Source organism: Dermacentor andersoni, chromosome 1 (assembly GCF_023375885.2).
Source record: "Dermacentor andersoni chromosome 1, qqDerAnde1_hic_scaffold, whole genome shotgun sequence".
NCBI lineage: Eukaryota > Metazoa > Arthropoda > Arachnida > Ixodida > Ixodidae > Dermacentor > Dermacentor andersoni.
In genome coordinates, this window is record NC_092814.1 from 236569097 (window position 1) to 236594567 (window position 25471).

Below are 25471 nucleotides of genomic sequence, written 5' to 3' on the forward strand. Positions count from 1 at the left end.
TTTTGCTCCCCGACCAAAAAGAAAGAAGAGAACGAAATATTCAGAGCTGCAGTAGTAATCAAGCGAAATTAACCGATGAACAGTCAAACGGCGGTGTGGGAGCTAAACGTGAATAATTGAGACCGATGATAAAGCAGCTTTTCTGGATTATATTTTGCTGCATGGGTAGCGCTCGACCACGTAATTTTATCTCCTTCAGTAATGAAAGAGCAATAAAAGGAACACACTCAAAAGAGAGAGAGGGAGAAATATAGAGAAGCGAACGCTGTTCAAAGTGCAAGAAAAGGTTTAGATGCAGTTAATCGCGTCGCCATTGTCCGTCGGGGCATAATGTGCCGAATAATTTAGTTACCAAAACAAGCACACGGAGGGATTTGCGAAACGACGTTGAAGTGGTGTGCTAGGTTGGTAGGAGCTTTCGTTTATCGATATCGGCGCAGTAAAGGGAATAATCAAGGATGTTTATGATGATTGTGATGATGATGATGATTTGGGGGTAGTGCGTGCATGTGTGTGTGTTGCTGTTGTGCACTTCACATATACATACACTCTACGACCCATACTGGCGAACTAGGGGTATTAACGTAAATCAGAGCAAAATGCGCCGTTGTCGAGAGCTCACGACATGCACGTACATCTGTAGTGATCTTTGCTGAAAACAATATCACTAGTGCACTAACCTGACCCGGTCCTCAGTATGGACACAGAGATGTGCCAGAAGGCCGATCTGTAACTTGCACCTTTAGCTTGCGGCGCGGTGGTAACCGCGCACATATAAATACAGGGTGGCGCGCGAGAACACCGTCAGCGGCTTGTCGCCTGTGTTTACGCCGGTCCGATCCCGTCGTCACCATAAATTCTTTATAGCTGGAGGACAATCCTTTAAAAGCATGTCGACCAAGCAGAACCACGCCTTCTCGTGCCAGAGAGCACTTTTTCTTTTTCTGCCGCTTCTTATCTCCTCATTTTGTTCTTGTTCCTTATTTTCAATTATTTTTTTTTCTACGCTCCGATGATGCGTAGTGAGGTCGTGGCCAGACTCTATGCACCACGCAGCGTGGTTATTGAGAGAAGAGCTCCGTATTTACGTTCGATCGTAAATCCGCATAAGCGTGCTGACTGGTTTGGGGACAGGGCAGGCTATTTATTCCCTAGGGCGTCCGCAATGCACTCGCACACTCCCGTTGCGAACAAGCACGGGTGTTTAAAAGAAAAAAGAAAGTAAATGAAAAAAACAGAATACGTGCAGGAGGCGTGCAAGTGATGTGCGGCGTCTTCGTGAACGTGGTACTCTCCGCGTGGCAAATTACCGGAGAAAACAACGGAGTAAGTACGAAGGACAGGAGGAAAGGAAATGAAGTAGCGGCGAGATCACCCCATTACTTCACACTCGTTCCTGCAAGGGAAACTTTCATGCTCAATTTTACGCTGATTTTGGCGTCGCTTCACACTTTTTTCCTCTTAGCCACGCCGCATTCATTACACTCTCACTTTTCTTTGATACGGTTATTTTTTTTTTTCTTCTTTCACGCCCACCTAACCGCAAGCAGCCTAAAACACGAAGGAGAACGAGCCCTATTTTCCTGATATTCGCTCTAGAATTGTTGATGGGTAAGGGTGGTTGTTTTCAGGAGGCTGGAGATAAAGACAGGACGTGATAAATGAAGAAAAACAGTGAAAGGAGAACGAGCGTAGCTGCTTCGCCATGCGCCTAGTTGCGTTTTCGTGGAAAGTTTCACAGCAATCGGGCAGGCGCTGAACTCGAGCTGATTTCGATTGCGTGTCTCAACCCAACTCGTGGACGGTTGGCTGCGCCTTTCCAGTATTGGCAGTGCCTTTAGCGAGTCCATTGAGTTTAAGAAGAAAACGAGCTGTCTCCCCGACGTGGAAGCATGACGAACTAGACTGCACCCAACACGTCATAGATAGCAACTCGCGGATTCCATTGGAGAAGTGGCCATCCTTGTGAAGCGAATCTAGTGGAAACGAATCTACAGCGCAGCCGCTGAACATAAAACCCTCTTCGGTACTCGTTGCAAACCGTTGTGCCAACTCAGCAGCAGCCAATATGTCTTGCGTACTGTATACGAAATGTTTCTTTTTGCGATTTTTTTCTGCACCTTATTTACGATTCACTATTATCGTAACGCAACGCGAGGGGGAGATAGAGAGAGAGAGAAGTCGTAAGGGAAAGGCAGGGCCGACCATGTACAGTGATCCGCCTTCGCCGTATGGTCTTCAACGGCGTAGTGAACGTACTAAATAACGATTAGTGAGGTCCAAATAAAGTTACTGAGTTAACAATGAGACAATGTATACGCCACCACCGGACCAGAGGTAAATAAAATTAATGGGAGGCGTTGCGTTGCATCCTATATGGCGGGTGATCGAATTTCCGACCTTCAAGTCGGTCGCACAACGACTTATTGACCACTGATCTAGTGCAGACTGTGAAAGCCTGAGTAGATAGAAACACCGCAGATACAAAATAGCGCGCAAGTTGCCTCAGCTCATTCTCTGAGGAAGGAGTTGGTCGAATTTGTTGGTTTGATTGCCAACAGCAGCGCCTAAAAAAAACAGCATTCGTGCGAGCGCGGGAGGCGGGAGTGGGGGCGAATACATTACGTGATCAACTATGACAACCTGTGGTTATTTAACGTGCACCCAAAGTGTTGTGCATGCATTCCATGCACATCAAAATGCGGCCACAGCGGCCGAGAATTGGACGTGCGGAAAACTATACGACGAGTTCGTGCTCACCGTCGCAAGCCCGTCGAGTGAAGCCCGCAGTTACAACGCTTTTGTAGTCTACGGCCGCACATGTTATTCGCAGCAATGACAAAATTTAATGATTTGTCTCCCCATCTCCTTTCAATGTGGCACGCGTCACTGAATATCTATTCTAGGCCGAAGCAAGATATCTTGTAATACTTACGAAATGTTTAAGAGCTAGAAAGAAACACACACGCACGAATGCCCAGGGGAACCGTTCACAGATAAAGATCCTTTATTCATCGGTAGTGTGTTTACTGTCGCCTGGGCTGACTCTTTTCGCCAACGCACGTCATGCGACCGCCCCCCGAATCGTTTTGCGTGCTAGCAGATTTATTAAGCCGATCCCGGATACATATGCACGATGCGAAACGGCCACTTTTCAACATGAAAGCCGTATAGTGGACGCTATATTTACATCACTCAAAGTTGGCACTCCTGTGAAGAACTGCAATAATGAAGACAGGCGATTATTTTTGCCGCGAGTAGCTAGATGGTATAGGATCTTGTTGACGCTAGTTCCTGAACATAATTGTTTGCAGCTTGTTGCAAGCGGTTAGTGTATATATTATACGTATAGAATACGCAATGTGTTAGAGCGGTTCTCCAACGCTGTATCGCGGACGTATCTTTTACGTAAATTCGGTGTCGCAAACGCCCTCGATCAGGTTCAATGCAGCAAATGACATGCCTGGATGGGAAAACACAAGGATACGCCATCCCTATATTTTCTGTTTATAATGCGAAAGCATTATATTGATGATCATCATCAGCCTATTTTATGTCCACTGCAGGACGAAGGGTTCTCCCTGGGTTCTCCAATTGCCCCTGTCCTGCGCAAACCGATTCCGACTTGCGCCTGGAAATTTCCCGATATCATCATCCTACCTAGTTTTCTGCCGTCCTCTACTGCGCTTCCCCTCTCTGGCGCCCATTCTGTAACTCTAATTATCCACTGGTTTATCCATCCTACGCATTACATGGCCTGCCCAGCTCCATTTCTCACGCGACAGCGTTAAGGAGCTCGTGTCGCAGAAAAGCCGGTGTCGTCGGCATCGGCGGCGTTGGCCGTGAGCGAAAAATCCCGGAAGGCAATTCTTAAATAAAAACAACTTCAAGATGGGCTGGGTGGGAATCGAACCAGGGTCTCCGGAGTGTGAGACGGAGACGCTACCACTCAGCCATGAGTTCGATGGTTCAAAGCGGGACAAAAGCGCCTCTAGTGAATGCGGTGTTGCCTTAGAAACGTGCCGTAAAAAGTTATACTGCGGTGTATATTGGTAATTATGAGCATGTAAATTACAGAAGCCGCAGTTAAACGAGTGGCGAAGTACGTTTCCGCTACATTTCTTCTGCGCTTGGCGCACACGCAGAGCCATCTTGCGACCCCCTCCTCGCCATGTACGGCGCTGCCCCGACAGTTGGCGCGCCACTCGCCCGCTTCTCCCCTTCATCTCGTTTGAGCGCATTGGGGCCGTGCGGGGACCGGTGCGAGGATGCCCCAATACCATTGCGTTCAATAAGTTTTCTCGCTCTCTCCCCTTCCAACTTCCAGCGTGCGTCACTCGAACCCTCGTGTTTAGGCGACGCGGCTCCTCTTTCCGCTCACAGCGCGATTCCTAGGTGCAGCGTCCGATGCGGGACGCCTCTGACGTGATCGCTGCGCCGTAGCGCGTCTGGTGGGAAAGCGTCCCCTGCGATGTGCGCTGTGCTGCTGGTGAGGAGTCATGCGTCTGCGTGGTGCTCCTGGAACAAATAATTAGAAAGAAGTTGTGCTGTGGACTTAGAAGTGTTGTATATGAGGATAGGATAGGATAGGAATAAACTTTATTTGTCCAACGGTTGTTGATGTTGGTGCCCGGGGCTAGGCTGCCAGGGGTCCATCGCCCGAGGAAAATCTTTCGAGATCCTCGGCAACGGCCCTGGCCTATGAAAACTATGTCTTTGTGTGACTCAAGAGCATGCCTAGCGAATGAGTGGGCGGTGCGAACGGGGTGCGATAACACTATCGCGTTCCACTCTTGAAGGCGAAGCTTAAGCGTCCTCGAATTTTTTTTCCTAATGTCAATTACAATATCGGCTATCCCCATTTGCTCTCTGACCGACACCGCTCTCTTCCTGTCTCTTAACGCTACGCCTAATATGTTTCGTTTCATAACTTGTTCTCGAGCTTTTTTGTCAACCTCCATGTTTCTGCCCCATACGTTAGCACCGGTAGAATGCAGTGATTGTATACCTTTTCTTTTTTTAATGATAGTGATAAACTCCCAGTCAGGATCTGGCAATGCCTGACGTATGCATTCCAACCCATTTTTATTCTTCTGTAAGTTTCCTTCGCATGATCAGGGTCCCCTGTGAGTAACTGACCTAGATAAACATACTCCTTCACAGAGTCTAGAGGCTGATTGGCGATCCTGAACTCTTGTTCCCTTGCCAGGCTATTATACATTATCTTTGTCTTCTGCATGTTAATCTTTAACCCCACTCTTACACTTTCTCTGTTAAGGTCTTCAATTATTTGTTGTAACTCGTCCCCAGTATTGCTGAACAGGACAGCAAACCGACGGTTCCTGAGGTATTCGCTGTTCATCTTCACTCCTAAGCCTCCCCAGTTTAATAGCATGAGTACTTCTTCCAAGCGTGCACTGAATAGCACTGAAGAGATTTCGTCTCCTTGTTTGGCCACTTTCTTGATAGGTGTCTTTCTACTTTCTTTCTGGGGAACCAAGATAGCTGTGGAATCTTTGCCAGATATTTGCCAATATATTAACGTATGCCTCGTGTACTGTTTGGTTACCCGATGCCTCTATGACTGCTGGTATTTCTACAGAATCAAATGCATCTTCAATTACTTGGCTCATGAAGCGGAAAATTCGGCGGCGTGACCGGAGATGGTACAAAAAGTCACGTGGTCACAGAGACGTGCTCGTGCCACTGCTCGCGCGTTCGTCGTCTTCCACAGCTGGCGCCGATGCCTGTCATCATGCCAGCGTTACCATACTGCCCCTGCCTCTGCGAAGGCGCCGACAGCACTGGCCCACTGCCAGTCAGTGTGGCGATTTCGGTGCGCTCTGTCGTACACTCCGATGGACGAGCCCTCGACGGAGGCGTTATGAATAATTTCGTACTTTCAACAAAGTTGAGGGTATATTTAGAAGGCAATAATAAAAGAATGTTTTTTAAGGTAAAGTGTCACTGCGATTATACTTGTTTTTAAAGAGATGTAAAAAACGGAGAAAAAAAATTTGTTTTTACATAATAACGAGCTTTACTGAGCACCTGTGTAACTTGCTTTGCAGGTTTATTCCATGCGGTGTTTGCGCAGGTGTACACTATTTTACTGGCGCTATTTCGGATTGGTGTACGTTGAAGTCTCATTCATGGGCACTTAGCAAAAGGCTTCGTAACAAGCGTGGAAAAGGCTGGCGGTGGTATTCAAACACAACGCGCGCGTGTGAATTGGGTACATGGGGAAGAAAATGAGGGGAAGGAAACATTTATCACATTTTAATGAAGCGTCATTGCTCTGGCGCCATAAATAGTATTACCGCTAGTCGTATGCATTGCCCGATAGCCTGAGGAAAGAACAACATTCCACGTAGAATATGCTAATTAAGCTTGCGATATTTTCGATTAGTCATTGTTATTGGAATGCCGGTATACTGAGTGTCTTCCCGCATGACAGCTTATCAGTGCTACTACGACGTTAAGCTTACTTTCAGGGCCGGAGCTGCTAACCGGTTGCCGCCTCCGATTTACTCTGCCTATAGTACACAGTGGAAATACTTCAGTAAGAGAGAAAAAAGAAAGGGAAGAAAGAAAAGAAAAGAAATAGATAAATAAATAAATAAATAAATAAAGAAAGAAAGAAAGAAAGAAAGAAAGAAAGAAGGAAATGAACCGGAATTGCGTATATCACAGACCCACCATGAAATCCTTAATATGCTCTTCCTTCCTTTTGCGACGGAGTAAAATTAATAGATAAACGAAAACAGATATTACGGACCCATCGACGCAACATGCGAAAACGAAGGACTTTTTTTTTTTCCGCGACAGCAATTTCCGATGCAAACGATATGCCGTGCGGCAAATGCCGCATGGAAACTTGGAAAACTATCGAAAGATATATCTTTGATTGCTCTCTAACGTTCGTTGTCGGATGTGCTCAAAAACAGAGAAGATAAGCTCGTCGCCTGCTGCTCATGTTTTTTGCGACATAATGCAAAGAAAACCTATTAATCCTCGTAACGTAAAACAGGCTGCGTGTAGCGCCATCCTTATACACTGTCCTGGTCAGCCTTCCGAGGTGCAATGGGAGTAATTGCAGGACGCGGTTCGTCACACGGCATGTGGCTCACATTTTCGGGAACTTAGGAGGAACTCCGCTTTCTCCATGTCGTCGTCTTTGGAAAAAGAAAAATGTGGGTGGAAAATAAATAGGACAGAGAATACTTGTTAATACCGCTTTGTTCGGAGCGAACGGAGTCGCGAATTTTGCTGGCGCTAAGCCTCTCAATCTAGTGGTCACAAAAGTTTACCGTTTCCTCTTACATTTATTTATTTGTCCCTCGCTTTTGCGTGCTTCCTGAAACTGCACGCGATTCGAAAGAACAGACAAAGGTTGCGAGCTTGAGGCGTGACGTCTCCACTGATACGTGACAGCTTATATCCCCTCATCCCTTTTTCCCGCGTGTCAGCTGCCGCAAAAGTAGTGACGGGCGCCCGCGAGAGGCAGCACAACAGACGCGCTCCGAGTCGGCGCGCATCGCCGACCGCCAGGAGCAAAACAATGAGACACGCGAACGGGGAGGGAGGCACGCTGAGCGCCGCAACGCGCCACGGAATATGACCGGCTGACATTTTATTCGCCGCTGTCAGCTGGCTCTGCAGGAGTGCTTTTATCTGCCCCACCAAAGTCTGGGCGCGCCGCAACTATAGCGCGATAATTCCGGCGCCCGTTAGACGACGCGAACGCTGCGTCTGGGCGGGTACGAGCTGTTTGCATGACAAAAACAGCGCGCCGAGAGCTCGAAGAAGTAATAAAGCGCAGATTTATATTTCTCAGTTCTATTGCGCGATTGAGCGATTTCACTGCTCTCTGTTGGAACACGTATGTGAGCGGACGATCAGAAGGGACTGAGCGTTCGTTTTGCCTCTTCCCGATGAAAAATTAGCAGCGAGAAGGCTCGAGCTCTTTCTCTCTCTTGGCTTCCATCCTGTCAACAGCGTTTCGACCTCGAATATCGCTATAGAGTGCCTCGATGCAAACGTGCAGCCTATCAATGTGGCTGGCTAGACTCGCGCAAGGCGCTCTTGGCGTCTCCCGCTGTCTTTTGAGCGCAAGCAAGGGCAAGCGTAGGCTGACGTCGCAGGTCGGCGATGCGACGACGCGTGCAGCGATTTACGCAGCAGACTACAGGCGGATACGGTCCAAGAAGAGGCGAAAAAAAGCTGAGGTCAGCGGCAGCTACCGCCCCGTGACCCATCGGCGACCTCGACTGGTCGGCACGGGGCCAATCGTGCGCCGCGGCGGCCTTCGCCGGGCGCCGCTTGTTTCCGCGACGCTGCAGACGCTGTCCGACGGGGGCACAGCTGCGCACATCGCCCGGCGGGGCGTGCGAGTACGCTGCGCGCCGACCGGTGGACCCGCGGCTGAGACGGACTAGAAGAGAAAGCGTCCTTGCCCCGCCGTTTCCCTCCTGTCCCCCTCCAGATGCTATTTTATGACAGGAGGTCACATGGCCCAAGTGCCTTAACCCCACAAACGAAACCGATCCCGAGGCGCAATGCAGAAAATGGGACAAATAAACAAGTGCATGTACGCAGGACCCTTCGAAGCGGGAACCATAATCAACCCGTTCAGCAGTATCCATAGCAACACTACGTCTTTGGAACACACACTCTATACGTGTACCCACAAAGCACGTACCAGGGCAAGAAAGTGGGAATCGCCGTTAACTTCATGACTGTCAGTGGTCTATGTGCACAAGAGGCGTAACACTGGAACACAATATTCATAATTCTCTCGCACGAGCGCAGCAGTAAAGACGACGAGCGGTCTTTTCTTCTTGCGCGAGCTTGCATAATTATTCTGCTTCAATCAGCCGCTCTCCATTTTCGCATTGGAGCTCCTGTGTGTACCGAACAATTATGCAAGTTTACACGAAAGCAAGTATAACCGCTGTTCTTTTTGTCTTGTTTATGTAAGTGGTCTTCATTAAGAAAGGGTGCCTAATTACTATTTACCCTTCCAGTCCGCGCTTCCACATTGGGATCATAAATGGAGCCCGTGCGTCATGCAGGATTATCATGGGCCATCAAAATGAGCGCCGTTCAAACGTTCAAACAAGCGAATCCGCTGTCACTAGCAGTGTGACGGCAGTGCGGAGGAAAGCAGGCAGCCTGATTTGCATTCAGGCCCACAGGGACGCCACGGGGACACGCTTGACAGATCGCCAGTCGCGCTTCGCCCCTCCCGTCTCGGCTGTGCGCGGCCGCTGGGTCCCCGTTCAGCTAGCTCTTCGTTACCGGTAATGACGCATAGGCATTGTTTGCCCTGTTGAGTGTAGGCGCGCCTGCTCGCCGCGGAGCTTGGCACGGTGCACGCGCCAGCGCGTTCACGCAAGCACCTTTTCGAGGAGTCGCTGTGCTGTAAAAAACAAAAAACAAAATCTGAACGAGGGATTCCAATACTACAAGGAACACCCTTGCTGCCTCGTCACCGCACAAGCTACGAAAGACGGACAAAAAGCCTTAGAAATAAAAAAAAAAAGATAACGATAAAACATCTTCCAGAAGAAACACGATGGAGACAAACTGGTCGAAACTGCTTTGAGGGTGAATCGCGGCTTACGTTTTACAGTCGTTCCTTCATTCTACAAATGTCAACTCCGAGCCGTAATGTTCTGTAGCATCCGTTCTCAAAGGCCACTCTTATTGCTTGCGTAAGATATCTCGTTTTGAAGCGCTATTATGCGTGTCGAACGCTTTCGCGATGCCTTCTCTCAGCTTCCCACTCGAGGGTCGTATATTTTAATCTCACTATCCTGACTGGAATAATTAATGCATTTGGTTTGCATAACTTAAGCGAAGTCATTAATTTCGTCTCGAGCAAGACAGCACACCCTATCGTCCGTCGATGCATCACTGACGATGTTGACATCAACAAAGTTGACAAAGTAATGAACTTTCGAAGCATTTACAGTGGTTGCTTAGCGGCTTTGGTATTGTGCATGCTAAGCACGAGGTCGCGGGATCGAATCTCGGCCACAGCGGCCGCATATCGATGGGGGCGAAATGAAAAAAAAAGAGAACAAAGAAAAAAAAACGTGTACTTAGATATAGGTGCTTGTTAAAAAAACCCAGGTGGTCGAAATTAATCCGGTGTCCCCCACTATGGCGTGCTCCATTTGGCACTAAATACCTCATATCTTGTTTCAACTGCTCGACGAGTGATTTTGCGAGTAATATGCTATACAGGGTGTTTCTTTACTGCACCAAATATTAAAAATTAGAAAAATATGAATTATGGTAACATTATGTTTACCATTCGAGTGTACGGATATGGAGCCTCTAGATACAGAGCCATTTCCACAATTACGAGCGTAATTAGCGAAATTACGTTAATTACATTTGTAATTATTAACAATAGGTGGCTACAGCAAATTAGTACTTTGGGGCCCGTTTTCGACACTACCTATCCCAACGATTAAATTTCGAATAGCGGATCTCATGTGGGAGCTACGCGAACAATTAGTTCCCCTTGGCAGGCTCCTTGAAACCGAAACTCGCTGCAAAAAGGGCGTCAGTGTCGTTGATGTCACCGCTCCCCCGCCGTCCGTCACGCCTCTGAGGTCGCCACCGGTCCGGCCCGCGAGCAGCTTGCGTTATCTCCATCCTGTCTGCGGCGTTGGCCTAGCGCTTCGATGCCGGCGGGCCACCAAATTTACTTCGTCATTTCGTTGGGCCCTGATACGGCATTTCGTCGGAGGAAGTGGACACGTCACAAGCCATCAACCAACCACAACCAGCCGTTCCTTTTATATATATATATATATATATATATATATATATATATATATATATATATATATATATATATATATATATATATATATATGTGTGTGTGTGTGTGTGTGTGTGTGTGTGTGTGTGTGTGTGTGTGTGTGTGTGTGTCGCTTGCAGCTTCGACACATCTGCACGATCTTAAAGAAAAGATAGGGCTGGGAACCCAGAGTTAAGAGAAGCCATAGCCGAGATTTTTTATGCGGGAACATCGGTGCTGGCAGAAAGAGGTGTCGCTACAGGCCGTGAACATGCCGCCCGATGTCCTGCGCGGAATACGTATTGGCAATAAACAACGGCGAATAAAAAATAAATTCTGGGGTTTTACGTGCCTAAACACTGTTCGATTAGGAGGCACGCCGTAGTGAGGGACTCCTGACTAATTTTGACCACCTGGGGTTCATTAACGTGCGCCCAATGAACGGTACGCGGGCGTTTTTGCATTCCCCCCCCCCCCCCCCCCCATCGACATGGGGCCGCTGCTGCCGCGTTCCATCATGTTGCCTCATAGCTCCGATGTGCACTTGCTTTAAGCGCCTCGTGCAAAAGAGCCATCGATCCTGGAGCTCATACTGCTTGCGCCTACGAAGACAATGTCGACTGTATCGAAGGTCGAGTATAGGAGAAGAAGTAGCATTCTTATAATTTCTTCCACTGACGTCTGTCAGTGACAGCGACAGAAGCCACAACAGCAACTGTGGATCTTAAGAGAAATCTACACTTATAGCAAAAAAAAAAGAAAGGACAGCAGCAGCACGAACTTTTCAGGAATGACGCAGCGCCACTGAAACGAAAGAGCGCACTCAAAGCTCAGTGAAGATACAAAGAGAGAGAGGAGGTTCCATAGCTTAGCCGAAAAAAAAATCTACAGCTCTTCTGCAGGGTAAAATAGTAATAGAGAGAAAAAAAAGAAGGCTGGCGTGTTAACAAGAAAGCTGCCTGGCCGGCTACCTTACGCTAGCGAAAGGAAACAGGGGAATATAATTGTAAAATTTGTTTGGTTTTAAACAGTATAGGGCAAATACGGCAAACCATTGAAAGTTATGCAGTATCCTCGACTAAACTTGCCGTATTTGCAACTGGGCTTTCATGCGTTGGACGGCGACACTGGCACAGGTGGAGCGAATTTCCTATCAAATATCTCAAACTTTATTTCTCTCACTTAGAGCCGCAGCATTCACTATACTCCGTTCCATACATAGCAGTCAACGCTGTGGAGGCTAGAGAGACATCTTGCAGTGGCTTCGTTCGCACTTGGATATAGTTCGATGTTTTTTGACGGTAATTGTGCGCAACTGATTTTTGTATAGGCTAAGTATTGAATGAATTAAGTTTTAATCCTTAGAAACATGCATACTGTGGTATATGGCTGCTAATTCGTTGTTCTAGATCATTTTTGTTTCTGTTTTTTTTTTTCAGGTTCTTTTATTTGCAACCCGTCGCGAGGAGCCCCACGTGCATGCTCGCGCGAGCGAACGCTGTTGGCGAGCAGCGAAGCACGGACGGAACGCGCGAAGGGATAACTTTTCTTGACCGGACTTGCGTACCTTCCACAACGTTGACTGCTATGTATGGAACGGAGTATACACTGCCGTTAACGAGACCATGGCAATCAACCGAGCAGCGTAAGTACACGGCTGCACGTGGCACGATGGGAATATAGAAAAATCTGAGGACACGTAAGCACTTCTTATGAGTTGTGAATGCGAACGCATTGATGTCCCATAGAAAAGCGCCGAGCGGTCCTTCGAGTTATGAAACTCCTCGCGGTTGCAAGCGAGGGCGTTGAGACGCTTGGGCAGGTGTGGGCTCCCTCCGCCATTTGGGGGCGCTGCCGCTTTGTGGCGGCTTTATAAAGCCCGTTCAGCCCAGTGGGTCAGACACTCGGCTTTTAAGCGTGGGGTGGCAGGTTCGAATCTCACTACCACCATCGTCTTTCCTTTGGAATTTATTCTGTGTTTTTTTTATGCAATAATTCATATATAGCGATTACCGAGGCGAAGTGAGAACGCAGGCGATAGCTTGCGCGGACAAGGAATGCGCGCATAACTCAGGCTTCAGAGAGCGAGGCTGACGTGGCGTCGGGCGCGACGCCCTCCCCTCACGCAACACCTGACGCGCCAGGGCCGCAGCACGTGTTTACCTTCCGCGGGCTCTGCTCTGTCGAGGCGCGCACGTCAAGTGGCGTCGCAGCCAATGGAAATTTAGATGCATTTTTGTTACTGCAGATGGCGGATTTTTCGCTCAATGGGCAACTTGAAGCTTTCGCATCAAAAAGGGCCTTCCGATCACAGGAAAGCACGCAGTTTGAACACCATATGAACGCTGCGTGCGTGCGTTCACGCACAGTTAAGGACAAGGAATTGCAGCCAGCGCTCGTGGCTGAAGCCTGCAGGTGTCGTAACTCTTCCTGTTCGCAGCGCAACGCGCGTAATTAGTCATGAGTCGTGTATACGCTGTCCTTTTTTTGACAACTTCAACACCAAAACAACGTTGCAAAACAGGTGAATGCACTGCAGTTATTATTAGCAGAACTGACACAAACTGCCCGATTGATGGAACTATATATATATATATATATATATATATATATATACGACGCTAGTAAGTGAATCCCATGAAATTCATTATAGAATGACAGGGCACCTGGTCGCTCCAGCACGCCTTTAAGTTAAGTTCTATTTCATTGTTGTATGTTTCGGTATCGCTGAAAGTCAGCCATCTTTACACAAATTTTGGCAAAGCGATGGTTTGCATGAGAGAGAGAGAGAGAAAAGGGTTCATAGAAAGGTAGGGAGGTTAACCAGAGGCAGTTCCGATTGGCTACCCTGCACGAGGGGAAGGGTAAAGGGGGATAGAAAGAGAAAGAGAGCGGAAGGGGGAGATAGAGGGAAATAGAGACGAGCACGACGAAAGCGTGTACACTACAGAGCGGTAGGGGGCGGCGTTCTTACAGTCTATCGTAAAGCCCCGCAGACCGCAGGAATGGTTTGCATGAGTGTAAGTACCTACATTACTGGCTGTGTGCATACCGGCTGCGAGCGTACGAATAATTTTTTGCTGTCGTACCTCAGGAACAAAGCCTTAGTCGCTCCTCTCGCTTAGCGTTGTGGTGCGGTTTCCAAGAACGGCCAACAACAGTGACTGTGTATACTGTCGGTGTCCAGAGATACTAAAGTAAACGCTCCACCCCCCAAAACCAAAACACGCAGATGCACGCCAAGTCATGCAGATATACAATGCACTCTGAGCATGTTGGAAATGTTCAGCAGGTTGTAACAGCTGTTCCGGGTTTTATAACCTCGCGCTAATGAGAGAGCGTATTTTATCTTACTGAAATAGAAAACATTGGCAACGTTTGTCGCATGATTTACACCACCGTGAAGCAAGCGAGGCTTAGCAATTTGGCTTTTTTTTTTCAGCCATGAAGATCTGACACTCCGAGCAGGTCCTTCAAAATCTTTCAAACATTCTTGAAAGGTTTGCGCTGCAATCCGACAGACGAAGATGCTGAAGATAATGTAAAATAAAAATGGACTGTTCTTGTTCGTGCTTAACGTACTTACTTCTGCGCCAGGAAAGTAGAAATGTACACAGGGAACATTCGCCCGCCTGGAGAGAGCAAAGCAAACTGTGCTTGCGGTGTGGACATTTAAATTGAAAGCGCGAGCCCGTTTCCAAAGCCGGAGCCGCTCTAGAGAGGAGAAACAAAACCATGCGCAAAACTGATACGTTCCGAGACGGTTTGGTCCTCGCGAACTTCCAGTCTGCCGGGAGCCCTTCAGCCCGGCGCGCTGCAGCCGCTCTCGGAAATTTACTGCCCGGAAATAATGGGTCCGGCGGCGGGAAGGGGAAACGGGCACTTTGAAAACGGCCGCGTTCCTCCGAGAAACTGCCGCCCACTGTGCGGAGATTTCTGCTGCGCTCTCTTTGCCTCCGAAACACTGTAAGGCCCGGAACTATATGTCGACGGACGTCCCTTGAAGCGTGTGGAAAAGCGTTCCCGACGGCCTGCATGGTATACGACGCGGTGTGTCCGCCGCAACCGCTGCGCTTCCTGGGGGCCCAAGAAATGCCGGAGATGAGCGGCAAATAGCGATGGTTTCGAAAACACGAACGAGATGCAAAGAATGAGAGCGCAGCGACCACGTAAAATGTGTGTTCGCGGGTAGTGTCGCTCTCAGAAAGAGCACGCTCGGGTCTCGCTCTATTTCACGCTCATCGAGTCTCAGCGCAGGGCCCGCAACTGTTGAATTATAGACTGTCCACTGATGCTGCTTGGCACGTGCAGCTGTGAGGTTTGCAAGGGAGGAACAGATGCGGCGGGTTTCATTTGCCGAGGAACGGTGTGGTCATAGGACGCACAAGCGTGCCATGCTGACAGCAGCGCCAGTTCCCATAGCCTATAGCGAGCTGAGTAATCATATATTGCAGTTACGCTCTTTGAGGGTTTCCACGGTCTGCATGTTATATATACATACATACATATATATATATATATATATATATAACTGTGCGTGTCGTATGCGTTCCAACTTTACCGTGATAAGCAAGCTCGCCTGTCAGCTTCAAGCAAACCATGAGACGGGCGCGCGTCTGTTGCTTTTCAGAATGTCGTCTCATTTCTGTCCTAGCCCAAGCGGCTGGCGTCAGGAGAACATGCAGGAAGCTGAAATAGCCGGTGCGCCATTCGGTCAGTGACCGGCACTTATATAGGGAGACAGCGCTGGCCAGGAGACACTACGGGCACTCTGGCAATTTGATTGTCCTGACTGTAGTTGGCACGTGCTCAAGGAGAGCAATTAGTGTTAGATTAAATAACACAGGGCTAAGTACACCGCCCTGGGGGACGCCGCGGATGACATCTGCATATGGACGTCTGCAGTAACACGCCTACAGTTGCGAGCGAGAATTCAGAGAGCCGCCACACAAACTGTTATCTACCTCCGTAATCGAGGCCTGGAAATTTCCTCCGAGAAATGCGCACTAGTGCCATTTACGCGTAAACCCATGGCAAACTACAGTGTAATGATAAATGGCCAAATAATACGACGGGTGCGATCATACAAGTTTCTAGGTGTCATAATCGACAGGGACTTGTCATGGAGCCCACACATATCATACGTGAAAAAACGGTTGACAGGCATCTGTCACCTGTTCAAGTTTTTGCTGGAAAGACCTGGGGAATGTCGCCAAGAGCCATGTTGCAAATGTACAGGGTGCTTTTTCTAGGATGCAGGTAAAACAAATCTACGCACAATACAAAGTCTTCAGGGTCAAGTGCTCTGGATCTGTCTAGGCCTGCCTCAGAGTGCTTCAACAGTGGCTACAATAGCAATCGCTGGAGACCACCTTGTCAGGACCCACATTGAAATTGAAGTACTCAGGACCCATATGAGGCATCTGGCCAGGACTCCTCGTCACCACTTGGCCTCCCTAACAGTGGACAGACCAGACACATCTTTCAGCCAAACGATAACCGCATATGATGAATTTTTGCCAGCTTGTTTCACTCCGGTGGCGAGACCTTCGATTACCCCATGGTGCCTCGCTCAGCCAAAAATCAACCTCACAATACCTGGTATCTCGAATAAAGCTGATCTATCATCGCCAGCCCTTAGACAGCTCACGCTACTATATTTGTACGAGAACTACCGTGACTCTACACATATTTACACTGATATGGATCTGTCCTCCCAAGCAGCTCCGCGGCGGCAATCGTCATACCAGCGAAAGCTACAACAATCAAATTTAAGACGACCCACGCGACAACATCAACGGCAGCAGAGCTCGCAGCGCTTTTACTGCCCTTCATCACATTGGTGATGAACCACCACACAAGTGGACAATATTCTGCGATTCGAAGGCGGCACTGCAGTCTCTACTGTCACCTTTACGACGCGGACCGCACGAACAATTAATATTCCATATTACAGAGACGTTACAACATATAAGTGATGCAGGCCATGAAATAATCTTTCAGTGGCTTCCAAGTCACTGCGGGATTATCGGCAACGAACGGGAGGATCACGCTGCCCGCTCAGCCCATACTGAGGAGCGCCACGTCCCAATTCCTCTTTCTAGAACTGACGCAGCACTGAAGCTCCGCCTACTTGCTCGGCAGTGCACCGCGTCGCAATGGAATGAGCCACATTTAAGAAATACGCGACTGTACTCACTTAATCCCACACTAAGTCTTCGAGCGCCATCACAGCTTCGCCGTAGAGACGCCACGCTTTTATATCGACTTTGGTTGGGGGTCGCCTTTACCAAAGCCTATGCATTCCGCATATATGGATGACCGACAGCCCAACCTGTGACCACTGCGGCCATGAAGACTCAATTGGCCATATTCTGTGCGCTTGCCCGCAGTACAGTCCACAGAGGGCTTGCCTTCGCCACGAACTTGACCAACTAGACGACCAACCACTATCCGAAACAAGAATTCTACAACTTTGAAAGGACCTACCGTCACAGAAGAAGGCCGTGCAAGCACTATTGCGCTTTTTGAGATCTACCGGCGTGTGTGAACGACTTTAACTGAAACGCCTTTTGTGTGTGTGTCTCCACGTGTGCATGTTTTCTTTTCTTTTCTTTTTTTTCAGTGTTTTCCTCTCTGTCATCTTTCTAACCCCTATCCCCCATCCCCAGTGTAGGGTAGCAAAGCGGAAACTCATATCTGGTTAACCTCCCTGCCTTTCCTCTTCGTTCTCTCTCTCTCTTGATTGTCCTCCGAAAATGTTCTGAGGCCGTCTGATAGGGATCTCGAGAAAATGGCACGATATTTTTGACCGATGGCAGACTCACACCCATAGCAACACTTGATAACGCTCGGCGCGACCAGCCAAGTTCTGTCCGTAACAATGCGCGTTCTGAGGCACGCATGCACACGTACGGTCAAGAACGCCGGTGCCCAGTCAAGTCGCACGTCGGGCACATGTGCCTCAAGATGAGCGATGAATTTGCTGACGCGAAATAAAATTATGTCCCACCGAACACTTTCCTTTCTCCTCGCTAGGCCATACGTTACGGCGCTGCTGTTGCCGCGGGAAATTTCAGCGCTGGTGCCAGCTAATTCCTAATTCTCGCCGCTAATATAGCGGCGAGGAGTGACGCCCTCTCGCGAGTGACGTCACGGCCAGGACGCCGCTCGCTGCGGCTCGCTCGGCTGCCGCTCGCGCTCGTTCCCTTCGTGTATGCTTGGGGTATGGATGGCTCGAGCCGTACTTGTTGAAGGGTATGACGGCTTCTTTCTGCTGCCATGCCTGAACCACGGTTTCTTCTTCAAAAGCGTTTGAGTCGAGAAAATTTGCGGCTTGGATATCGCAAGTTATGTAGCGTTGAAGGGGTGTACTGGTTTTACAATGCATATATGCGCCGTGTCTGTCCATAAATTTTGCGTAAAAAGAATTTCTGCAAATTCAACAGGCGAAGTTGTGTATGATGCTTCGCTAAACACTTAACATTCCCTTAGTATTTAGCTATGAGAGACATTGCATTTTACATAGAAGAAAAATCTTGCTAATTGGCGTCAACATGTTAACCGTGTTAGAAACGCACTGCCCAGCGAAACTGTCATCATGATTCTTATTACTCTGGTGAGTTGTTCTAGTGAAATATGGCCATTTGTTAATGCGTAAAAGAGAGAGGCGCGCATTTCTTATGAAAAAGTTTGCTGTTATTTTCACCCCTCTCTGAAACATGCCTCCAAAAAACGAATTGCTCAGGCCTGCTAACATGACGGCACGTCATGTAGAGCATTTACATAGTAGCAATTACCTGAGAGAAATGTTTCGTGGTTAAGATCGAGAGCCAATCAATTGCATGCGATGAAATGTTTCATGGTGGCTCTCAGTAGCCTTTATTGACAATATATGGCACACCCCTCACGCAACGGTAGCAACCACCTGTCGGTATGGCGAGGCACGCATTGCATGCACAACCCATCAGTTCACTACAACTTCGAATTGAAACCATAGCGGCATTTTTTTTTACAGCACCAATTGGAATGCCTAAAGTATTCTCGGCTACAGCGCAGCTTAGATTGCCTAGAAAAGGCGAATTCAAGCTTTTTCTGCCTCACCATGCCTCGATGCAGCGTTGCTTAATTATACAAACGGAGAACTATTCGCTTCATCAGTACATAAAAGAGAACCTAGCAAACCTTCATAAAGAAAACACCACAAGCCTTACATATATCACTTGTTTTTTGACCCTCCACCGGAGAATTATGATATCTTCACATTGTCCCATACTACTAATGTTTGACGCTTCGACTTCTTTCCGGCTGCAGCCATACGGTCCAAAAGGCATATTTCACTAAAACATTTGGGTCAGGCAGCCTGTGTCCGTTCGCCAAACAGATTCGTCATGTACATTACTCGAGCAACAAGCACCAGTAAATTTCTCAAGTGAGTTGAACGTGTAGCACGGAAAAGGGAATATATATTGGTACATTCATTTTCGAATTCTGCAAATAGCTGTGAGCCTTCATTAGCTTTACTTCAAAGTACCGCCACTTAAAATAAACACGCGAAGAACCGCCTAATTTTGAGAAGCAGTTAAAGAAGCAAGTGGTGCTTGTAGAATCTAAGCTGCAGTATTAAGTCCTCGTATTACTGCCGAGCGCTTCTTTGAAGAAATGCAAAAATTCGATATTATACCACGAACCACTCGTCATGAGCAAATCTCTTCTAGCGGATTAAAATCAAGGTAACTGTTGTAGAGGTCATATATAGCCAGCGTTTGTGACGTACTTGTTGCACCGCGGCAGGTATGGTACCATAACGGGATTATTATATGCTATGTATTTGCAGCTGTCGATCCGCGCATGAAAAACCCGCAATGGGCTTGTCTGCGCTCCTTCAGCTGGCACTGCAGCGTTGCCTTTGAGAGCGCATTGTCGTCTAAGAAATAAGCTCTTTGAATAAATTTTCGTGACTGAAGACGTCGTAAAAATATATTTGAGATTACCGCCATACGTATACAAGCAGAGAGAACGAGGGCGAGCAAGCGAAAACACCGCAGAAAGCGCCCAGACACTGTCCGAACTGTAGCAGACGACAGGCGCGAGTCCTTGCCCTGACGTCACGCGAACGGCGCTTGCAGCGCCCCTGTAGTTCGTTCTCGGGGCTAATTGCGCGCCGCACTCGACTGGAGTGCTTCCCTATTTCCTTGCCTTCGCATTCGTCACACATTTTTCTCGTGCCTTCCCTGCAAGTTAGACCTGATAATGAAAAGAAGAACGCCATTTTCTTCGTTGTCCGGGAGCTTTTTTTTTGTTTTTTCTAAGAAACTTCGCGCAAACAAACGCGCACAGCTCTGACGCAATCGGACGATTGGATTCGGAGAATTTATCTAGTCGCGCTCCATGCCGAACAGTTAGCGTGCCGACACGTGTTGCAGAAAGCAGCTGTGAACGGTGTTGCGACACACCGCGCATGGTCGAGAAGTTTCGAGGCTCAAGAAAGAAGCGGAGAACGTCGAGCTGCCCCCATTGTGCGAGCTTATATGCCTTTCCGCGCGGAAAGCAAAGTATATAAGAAAACCTGTGCTGGCTCCTCTAAACGCTTTGTAAAGTTCGCGTGCGCTAAGGAAAACTTCTCGGAGAAATCGCGGCGCACGCAGCGAACGAAATGCTGCAACGCTTTGGCCAGAAGCAAGATGCCGCCCAAAGGCGACGTTCCATAGTGTATTGGGCAAAGACAAATGGGCTTGGCATGGAGAGAATGAAAGAGACATGCTTCCGACTTCTCATTTTCATTCCCGAAAGAAACAGTGAAGTGCATGTATCAATCAATAAATAACTAAAGGCAGAAACAACAAAAGGTCACGTTGCATTGGGCAAACACTAACGCACAAGTGCAAGAGAAAAAATAAATAAATAAAGAACCTGGACAACGGCATCGAGCGACAGTCTTAATTCATGCGCTTGTTACTGGTGCTTCGAATAAGTGGCTGCACGCACAACGAACTGTGAAGAGAAAGTCATTCCTCTGTGGTGCTACAAGGTTTCCACACTTTGCAACTGGTTCATATGCAGAGAATTTCAGTGCACAGTCGACAGTACTTGCAGGATCACCTTTCCACTGAAAATTTTCATCCTATCTTTTAAACATCAAAGCCCGCTGATCTACTCTCCTCCCTGCTCGTCGACGTCTTTCGGCACTTTGTCCACAATTCCATTGCCAAACAAGGAACACATATAACTAGACGAGCACTAAATTGTAGGCCCCGACCGCAACATCCTGCAGCGTTGACCCGCTCCACATTCACGATGGTTCTCGGTGACACTTTCTGCCAGGTCTTCACATAGCAGCTTAAGTACAGCCTTCTATTTATCAATCATGCATTACTCATTTATCGACTGATTGACTGGTCATAGGAAACCTCGTTTCTGGCTAAATCGCACGTATTAATTGCGACGGTTTTCCGACGGAAAGTACCGTTTGCGATTTTTGCTAAGCGAAAGGAAAAAAAATGCGACTAATCGTCTTTACTTGTTCTGTATTGTTGTGATGTTGACTTGAAATCAGTGGCTACACCATTCGTCTGCTAAGGATGCATTAGGTTACGTGTTCGATTCACGTTCGAGGCGCCCGGATTCAGATGAGGACGGATTAAAAGAAAAAATTCGTCTATTTAGATTTAGGTGGACGCTAAGAATCGCCGGTCCTCTCCTAGCCCACTGTACAATTTCAGGTCTTTGCACCTCAGAATTTAATTTCTAGGCGTCACAGGTAGCCAAAATAAGCTGGAATCCTCCACCACGACGGCAATCAATCAATCAATCAATCAATCAATCAATCAATCAATCAATCAATCAATCAATCAATCAATCAATCAATCAATCAATCAATCAATCAATCAATCAGTTATATGAATGAAGTTGGTTGTAAATATCTTCTTTTCAAGGCACGTGGATTCTCAGATCGTTTAAAGGCGACATCAGCTGGCTGTAACGTTTAACCAGTGCTGCAATGCCGCCTGAACAAGAACTCATGGAGGCCGTCTATGAGTAGCTACAGTTGCATAATTAAGCGAAACTGACGCCTATGACGTGCTAAAATCGACATGACAGTGCGAAAGCAAGATCCGAAGCACTCCTCCACGGTATGTTAGAGAAAGGATCGGAATGAGCCATCAGTAACACACTTGGCGCAATATGCAGACATGTGCAAGGGTGACGCAGGCAGGTGATATGTTCTAACAGACGTAAGTCATCGAAGCGAAATACGTTACATGTAGTGTGCATGCGGCTTTTGCGCTCTTGAATACTTCCGTGGAACGACGCTTCCTTTTTTTTTTTTCAGTCACGTGCAGGCAGCAACAGCGCCTCTGTCATGCACTATTCGGAGACAGACTTCGTTTAGTGCCAACATTTTGCGATTCTGCTGCGATACAAGCGTTCTCAGCAAAGCTGCAGTGCCAGCGTATACGTTTCCACTTTGAAGCAGCGATCTGTGTACGCCTCCCTTAAATGTGTAAGTCTGCATCGCACGCGGAAAGGAAAGCCGTTTTGTCATTAAAAAAAAAAAAAGGAAGTAAGAGAAGAAAAACCACCCGCTTAACTCGTTTTTCCTCCTTTCCCATTCTCTGGCATAAATGCTCGCTTAACTCCCATTATTTGGCTGCCGTGAGCCCCAGGAAGACTTCGCGCATACGTGCCAGTGTTCCCTGTAGCCACAAGCCTCTCATTTGGTATGCGTACCGGCACGCGGTTTCGGCAGCTTCGCTTTTTATCTCCTCTAAGGCTGCAGCGCAGTCGCGAACATTCGCAAACGACAGCTGAACCGTAAACAACACGATTCACGTGAGAATTTCTTCGCCAAACTTCCCGGATTCGTCTGGCGGTCTTTTCCAGAGCTCAGCGAAAGCCTTTCGACTCGGACCATTTCGCAACACGTGCACTGCTCACAAAAGCCTGGCACCGACCGTGCGGCACGCTCCATCAAGTGGTAATGATGCCCATTAATGTACACCCGCAGATGCGTCAGCAATTCCTGAGAAATAAGCGAGCTTCTAGACTGTATGCTGCTTAAGCAGAGTTAATACAATAATAAGAAAGTAGCTCCGCGCTTAAGTTTTGCGCGGGAAGAAACAGCGCCAAAGCGGGCAAGATGCAATATCAATCATTTACGCGGACTTATGTGCTTGCCCGGATTTCGTAAGTCGTAGAAAGTCAGAGGAGATCGCGCAAAGCCGAAAGAAAGCGAAAAATGTTCTCAGTACGACGAACGAGTTCCTGCCTTTAACCACTGCGCCATGAAAGTTCGTGATGACATTTTGTACGGAAATGATAAAATTGGGAGCAAAGAAAAATAAAAAGCGCCAACTTAATAAAATTAAATTTCGCGAACTTACGTGCCAAAACCACGATCTGATTGAGGTACGCCGAAGTGTAGTCCTCCGGGTTGATTTAGAGCACGGGTTATTTTTTACGTGCACCCAACGCTAAGTACACGCGCGTTTTTTGCCTCCATCGAAATGCGACCGCCGCGGCCGGGATCGAAGACGCGAGCTCATCAGCGCAACGCGACAGCCAGTGCGGTGGCTGGAACTTAGCAACAGTATTCTCTTCCGGCACAATAGGCTGGGGCAAAGAGCGAACGTGAAAGGTGCATATAACACTTGACTCTAAACGTGCCCGACGTGGTCATCCGCGGCAGCATTTACGAGATGGCCTCCTCTGTGTCGCGCACGCTTCGGCAGCTGCGGTCAAGAGCGCCTCTGCGGCACCGCGCTGTGAAGAGTACACACACCTTGCGCTGTGTGCGCGTGCGTATCCGGGGATTCGCAACTCGGATTCGTAGCGTCATCTTTTTGTCGACGCTTCATGTATCGCGCGCCGCCGCGACTCCTGCGCCTGGCTTGGCAGTTCATCGCCGTCGGCAAATAGTACGTTCAATACAACCGATTGTATTGTCACTGGTCGATGGGTTTAGTGGCGTTTTTATTTCTTCAGCTTCAAGCATTTCGTTCGTAGAACAAACGTCTCTACACCTCGAGTTCAAACTGCTTTTTGAAGCTTATATGAATAAAACCAGATAAAAAATATTGTACCCCTCGCCGAAGCAGAGAATCTCCGCTTTTTGTATCGCGAAGCTGCATCGCTGTCAGCGCTCCTCGCGCTGAAGGCAGCTGTCAAAGCGTGCTCTAATATACATGCAGGGCGAGGAAGGACGGCACATCTCGTAAATGCGGTCTCGCGCATGCTCGCATCGATATGCTCGTATCGATAGTCCCGCGCACCTAGCTCTACGCATCAGTAAGCAACAGATGTTGCATATTCATAACGTCTTATATTTGTGCAATCATGGCATACGTCATATTAGTCCGTTATAGGGTAAGTGTGCGTAAGACGAAACTAATTATTAAATAAGCGGATTCGAATTTATTTTCCTTGCCGTCTATATGTCGGCGTCAAATTGAATGTAGTTAATTCCCTGGAAATATGCGTGAAGATGAACTCGTATAACAACCGCTGCTATAAGAGCGCATCGTTTCGACGGACGTGGACGTTCAGAACCTCCGAGATGAAAAGTCGCGGTGGAGGCCTGACTTCTGCCAGCCGGCTAATTAGAAGGCAGTCACTGTTCAAATGTGCAGTTTTCATTCGTTCGTTCGTTCGTTCGTTTTGCACCCGAAGATTTCAGAAATGGATGAGGTGTAAAGTCGACGGTTGTTAGCCAATCAAAGCGGCGACAGCTATACTATACATCTGCAATAGGATGTCGAGAGCTCTTCCTGAGTCGGGAGAGTATTTACCGTTGTACGAGCCACTGCACGAGAAGCTTATGAAAAGCCCTCGTTAGAAAGCTGCGCATGCGTGTGAGTTAAACAGAAATACGATCCACTTCGCATGATCGCAGTGTGCACAAGCAGTAATGGTGTTTTAATTTGCACGTCCTCATCCTTCGCCCGTAAAGTTTCGACGAAATTTGCGCAACAAATGAGTTAATTTTTCATTCCACGTGTACTTTCTTCTGATAAGCCCGTACTGGTGCCTCTGAATGGATCACCGCAAATACTGCTTTGATTCTCAAGTTGAAAGTATTGTAGAACATTCTTGTTTATTTTCGACTCACTACGAAGACACGAGAGATTCGAGGAATCCGTCGAATCCGAGTTTGATAGGAGCATTGCTCGCTGATGGCCCAGTACAGCAGGCGCGCCCTCCCGAGAGTCAACTGGGCAGGAGCATGCAGGCAATCAGAATGTGCCAGCAACAGAACGAAGTCCTTCTTGGGTCTAACGCTCTTTCCACCTGATCCCACCCGACGTGAAACAACCTTAGTGAGTCGCCTCCGAGTAAGCGTTGCTCTCACGAAAGGTTACTTCTTCCTAATTAAAATGGCACACAGTGCTTACTACGACAAATGTGATTCTGAAGAAACTTTGAAGCACCCTTTGTGTGACTGCCCTTCCTTCGGCTATCAAAGGCCTGCCCTTCGCACCGCTCTGAGGCAGATAAACGACAGAATTGCCGCAGAGGAATAGATCCCCGTGGCCTCCTGCATCAGCGCCGCAACAGGACGCAAAAGCGCCACTGCGTTTTTGAGACCCCGTGGCTTAAGTGACAGTTTATGAGTGAACGACGAACGCGTGACCGTATATGCACTTGTATTAACAATTC

General features: G+C 48.0%; 1 protein-coding gene and 1 long non-coding RNA gene across 4 annotated transcripts in view; one reads left to right on the top strand and one right to left on the bottom strand.

The window, feature by feature from the left end:
- The window catches only part of LOC126547913 (GTPase-activating Rap/Ran-GAP domain-like protein 3), a 587729-nt gene that overhangs the window by 229884 nt on the left and 332374 nt on the right, over positions 1-25471 (bottom strand). The window lies entirely within an intron of this gene.
- On the top strand, positions 11302-14384 carry LOC129381027 (uncharacterized). Its single transcript, XR_008609281.2, has 2 exons — positions 11302-12461; positions 14259-14384. It is a non-coding gene; the product is annotated as an uncharacterized lncRNA (long non-coding RNA).